The sequence below is a fragment of the Carex rostrata genome, chromosome 10 (genome assembly GCF_964058835.1).
Source record: "Carex rostrata chromosome 10, lpCarRost1.2, whole genome shotgun sequence".
NCBI classification, from domain to species: domain Eukaryota; kingdom Viridiplantae; phylum Streptophyta; class Magnoliopsida; order Poales; family Cyperaceae; genus Carex; species Carex rostrata.
In genome coordinates, this window is record NC_135927.1 from 90,001 (window position 1) to 95,000 (window position 5,000).

The window sequence follows — 5,000 nt, forward strand, 5'->3', positions numbered from 1 at the left end:
GCACCCCGCTCAACCGTGTTTCGCCGGCTTTACGGCTGGGGATTTCAACCCGCTCGGTCACTGCGGGGCGCCTCCACGCTTAGGCGCCCCGCTCAACCGTGTTTCGCCGGCTTTACGGCTGGGGATTTCAACCCGCGCGGCTACCCGCATCGGACTTACGGGCGCCTCCACGCTTAGACGCCCTGCCCGAACGTGTTTTGCCGGCTTTACGGCTGGGGATTTCAACCCGCTCGGTCTCTGCGGGGCGCCTCCACGCTTAGGCGCCCCAATGAACCGTGTTTCGCCGGCTTTACGGCTGGGGATTTCAACCCGCGCGGCTACCCGCATCGGTCTTACGGGCGAAACTCCACGCGGAGTCGCCCTGCCCGAACGTGTTTCGCCGGCTTTACGGCTGGGGATTTCAACCCGCTCGGTCTCTGCGGGGCGCCTCCACGCTTAGGCGCCCCGCTCAACCGTGTTTCGCCGGCTTTACGGCTGGGGATTTCAACCCGCTCGGTCTCTGCGGGGCGCCTCCACGCTTAGACGCCCCAATGAACCGTGTTTCGCCGGCTTTACGGCTGGGGATTTCAACCCGCTCGGTCTCTGCGGGGCGCCTCCACGCTTAGGCGCCCCAATGAACCGTGTTTCGCCGGCTTTACGGCTGGGGATTTCAACCCGCGCGGCTACCCGCATCGGCCTTACGGGCGAAACTCCACGCGGAGTCACCCTGCCCGACCGCTTTTCGCCGGCTTTACGGCTGGGGATTTCAACCCGCATCGGTCTTACGGGCGCCTCCACGCTTAGACGCCCTGCCCCACCGTGTTTCGCCGGCTCTACGGCTGGGAATTTCAACCCGCGTGGTCCGTGTTTTTCGGTAACATATTCGTGCCTTTTGTCCCCGCTGCACCGTGTTTTTTGCCCCCGCTCAACCGTGTTTTTTGCCCCCGCTCAACCGTGCTTACTGCCCCCGCTCAACCGTGTTTTTTCGGTAACATAATCGTGTTTTCGGGTAACATAATCTTGTTTTTCGGGCCATTTTACACCGACGGAGGCACCCACAGGGGCCATGTACACCCCGCTTGGCATGTACATGAGGGGCTGCCTCTTCCAAAAATCCTTCCCCCCTATAGGGGAATATGCATTTTGGGTCTCCAGCCACGCCCAGGGTTACCACCCCCTGGAAATCCCCCAGGTTTACCCCCCATTTTATGTGGATGCATAGATTCAGACCGCCCTGCTCCATCGCTTTTGGCCATTTTTGCCCAACGTTAGCCGCTTCGGCTTGCCGCTGGACTGTTTTCGGGCCTTTTTCACCGACGCTTGGCCGTATCCGCTTAGTTTTCCCCAACGCTTGGCCGCATCCGCTTAGTTTTCCCCCGCTGGACTGTTTTCGGGTCGCTTTTGCCCAACGTTAGCGGCTTCCGCTTGCCGCTGGACTGTTTTCGGGCCCTTTTTCACCGACCCTTGGCCGTATCCGCTTAGTTTTCCCCAACGCATGGCCGCATCCGCTTAGTTTTCCCCCGCTGAACTGTTTTCGGGTCACTTTTGCCCAACGTTAGCCGCTTCCGCTTGCCGCTGGGCTGTTTTCGGGCCATTTTTCCCCAACACTTGGCCGTATCCGCTTAGTTTTCCCCAACGCGTGGCCGCATCCGCTTAGTTTTCCCCCGCTGAACTGTTTTCGGGTCAGTTTTGCCCAACGTTAGCCGCTTCCGCTTGCCGCTGGACTGTTTTCGGGCCAATTTCCACCGACTCTTGGCCGTATCCGCTTAGTTTTCCCCAACGCGTGGCCGCATCCGCTTAGTTTTCCCCCGCTGAACTGTTTTCGGGTCAGTTTTGCCCAACGTTAGCCGCTTCCGCTTGCCGCTGGGCTGTTTTCGGGCCAATTTCCACCGACACTTGGCCGCATCCGCTTAGTTTTCCCCAACGCGTGGCCGCATCCGCTTAGTTTTCCCCCGCTGAACTGTTTTCGGGTCAGTTTTGCCCAACGTTAGCCGCTTCCGCTTGCCGCTGGACTGTTTTCGGGCCAATTTCCACCGACTCTTGGCCGTATCCGCTTAGTTTTCCCCAACGCGTGGCCGCATCCGCTTAGTTTTCCCCCGCTGAACTGTTTTCGGGTCACTTTTGCCCAACGTTAGCCGCTTCCGGTTGCCGCTGGGCTGTTTTCGGGCCAATTTCCACCGACACTTGGCCGCATCCGCTTAGTTTTCCCCAACGCGTTGCCGCATCCGCTTAGTTTTCCCCCGCTTAACTGTTTTCGGGTCACTTTTCCCCAACGTTAGCCGCTTCCGCTTGCCGCTGGGCTGTTTTCGGGCCATTTTTCCCCAACACTTGGCCGTATCCGCTTAGTTTTCCCCAACGCGTGGCCGCATCCGCTTAGTTTTCCCCCGCTGAACTGTTTTCGGGTCACTTTTGCCCAACGTTAGCCGCTTCCGCTTGCCGCTGGACTGTTTTCGGGCCAATTTCCACCGACTCTGGGCCGGATCCGCTTAGTTTTCCCCAACGCTTGGCTGCATCCGCTTAATTTTCCCCAGCTGAACTGTTTTCGGGTCACTTTGTCCCAACGTTAGCCGTTTCCGGTTGCCGCTGGACTGTTTTCGGGCCATTTTCCACCGACTCTTGGCCGAATCCGCTTGGTTTTGCCCAACGCTTGGCTGCTTCCGCTTAATTTCCCCCAGCTGAACTGTTTTCGGGTCACTTTTGCCCAACGTTAGCCGTTTCCGCTTGCCGCTGGACTGTTTTCGGGCCATTTTTCACCGACACTTGGCCGCATCCGCTTAGTTTTCGCCAACAATTGGCTGCATCCGCTTAATTTTCCAAGCTATACTGCTTTCGGGTCAGTTTTGCCCAACGTTAGCCGCTTCCGCTTGCCGCTGGGCTGTTTTCGGGCCATTTTCCACCCACGCTGGCACCGACGGGGCCATGTACACCCACGCGCGTGTACATGAGGGGGCACCCATTTTTGAAAACCTTGCCCCCCTATAGGGGAATATGCATTTTGAGGCTCTAGCCACGCCCAGGGTTACCACCCCCTGAAAATCCCCCAAGTCAAAATCACCCATGTAAAATATTCAAAAAAATCTCAAAAAATCACAAAAAATTTATAAAATCAAATAAATTCAAAAAAAAAAAAAAAATTTCAAAAATTCAAAAAAAATTCAAAAAAATTCAAAAAATTCAAAAATTCAAAAAAAGTCCAAAAACCCAAAAAAACTTCAAAAATTTCAAAAATTCAAAAAAATTTCAAAAAAATTTCAAAAATTTGCCCCGCTGAACTGTTTTCGGGTCAGTTTTGCCCAACGTTAGCCGCTTCCGCTTGCCGCTGGACTGTTTTCGGGCCAATTTCCACCGACTCTTGGCCGTATCCGCTTAGTTTTCCCCAACGCGTGGCCGCATCCGCTTAGTTTTCCCCCGCTGAACTGTTTTCGGGTCACTTTTGCCCAACGTTAGCCGCTTCCGCTTGCCGCTGGGCTGTTTTCGGGCCAATTTCCACCGACACTTGGCCGCATCCGCTTAGTTTTCCCCCGCTTAACTGTTTTCGGGTCACTTTTCCCCAACGTTAGCCGCTTCCGCTTGCCGCTGGGCTGTTTTCGGGCCATTTTTCCCCAACACTTGGCCGTATCCGCTTAGTTTTCCCCAACGCGTGGCCGCATCCGCTTAGTTTTCCCCCGCTGAACTGTTTTCGGGTCACTTTTGCCCAACGTTAGCCGCTTCCGCTTGCCGCTGGACTGTTTTCGGGCCAATTTCCACCGACTCTGGGCCGGATCCGCTTAGTTTTCCCCAACGCTTGGCTGCATCCGCTTAATTTTCCCCAGCTGAACTGTTTTCGGGTCACTTTGTCCCAACGTTAGCCGTTTCCGGTTGCCGCTGGACTGTTTTCGGGCCAATTTCCACCGACTCTTGGCCGTATCCGCTTAGTTTTCCCCAACGCGTGGCCGCATCCGCTTAGTTTTCCCCCGCTGAACTGTTTTCGGGTCACTTTTGCCCAACGTTAGCCGCTTCCGCTTGCCGCTGGGGTGTTTTCGGGCCAATTTCCACCGACACTTGGCCGCATCCGCTTAGTTTTCCCCCGCTTAACTGTTTTCGGGTCACTTTTCCCCAACGTTAGCCGCTTCCGCTTGCCGCTGGGCTGTTTTCGGGCCATTTTTCCCCAACACTTGGCCGTATCCGCTTAGTTTTCCCCAACGCGTGGCCGCATCCGCTTAGTTTTCCCCCGCTGAACTGTTTTCGGGTCACTTTTGCCCAACGTTAGCCGCTTCCGCTTGCCGCTGGACTGTTTTCGGGCCAATTTCCACCGACTCTGGGCCGGATCCGCTTAGTTTTCCCCAACGCTTGGCTGCATCCGCTTAATTTTCCCCAGCTGAACTGTTTTCGGGTCACTTTGTCCCAACGTTAGCCGTTTCCGCTTGCCGCTGGACTGTTTTCGGGCCATTTTCCACCGACTCTTGGCCGTATCCGCTTGGTTTTGCCCAACGCTTGGCTGCTTCCGCTTAATTTCCCCCAGCTGAACTGTTTTCGGGTCACTTTTGCCCAACGTTAGCCGTTTCCGCTTGCCGCTGGACTGTTTTCGGGCCATTTTTCACCGTCACTTGGCCGTATCCGCTTAGTTTTCGCCAACAATTGGCTGCATCCGCTTAATTTTCCAAGCTATACTTCTTTCGGGTCAGTTTTGCCCAACGTTAGCCGCTTCCGCTTGCCGCTGGGCTGTTTTCGGGCCATTTTCCACCCACGCTGGCACCGACGGGGCCATGTACACCCACGCGCGTGTACATGAGGGGGCACCCATTTTTGAAAACCTTGCCCCCCTATAGGGGAATATGCATTTTGAGGCTCTAGCCACGCCCAGGGTTACCACCCCCTGAAAATCCCCCAAGTCAAAATCACCCATGTAAAATATTCAAAAAAATCACAAAAAATCACAAAAAATTTATAAAATCAAATAAATTCAAAAAAAAAAAAAAAATTTCAAAAATTCAAAAAAAATTCAAAAAATTCAAAAAAATTCAAAAAAATTCAAAAAATTC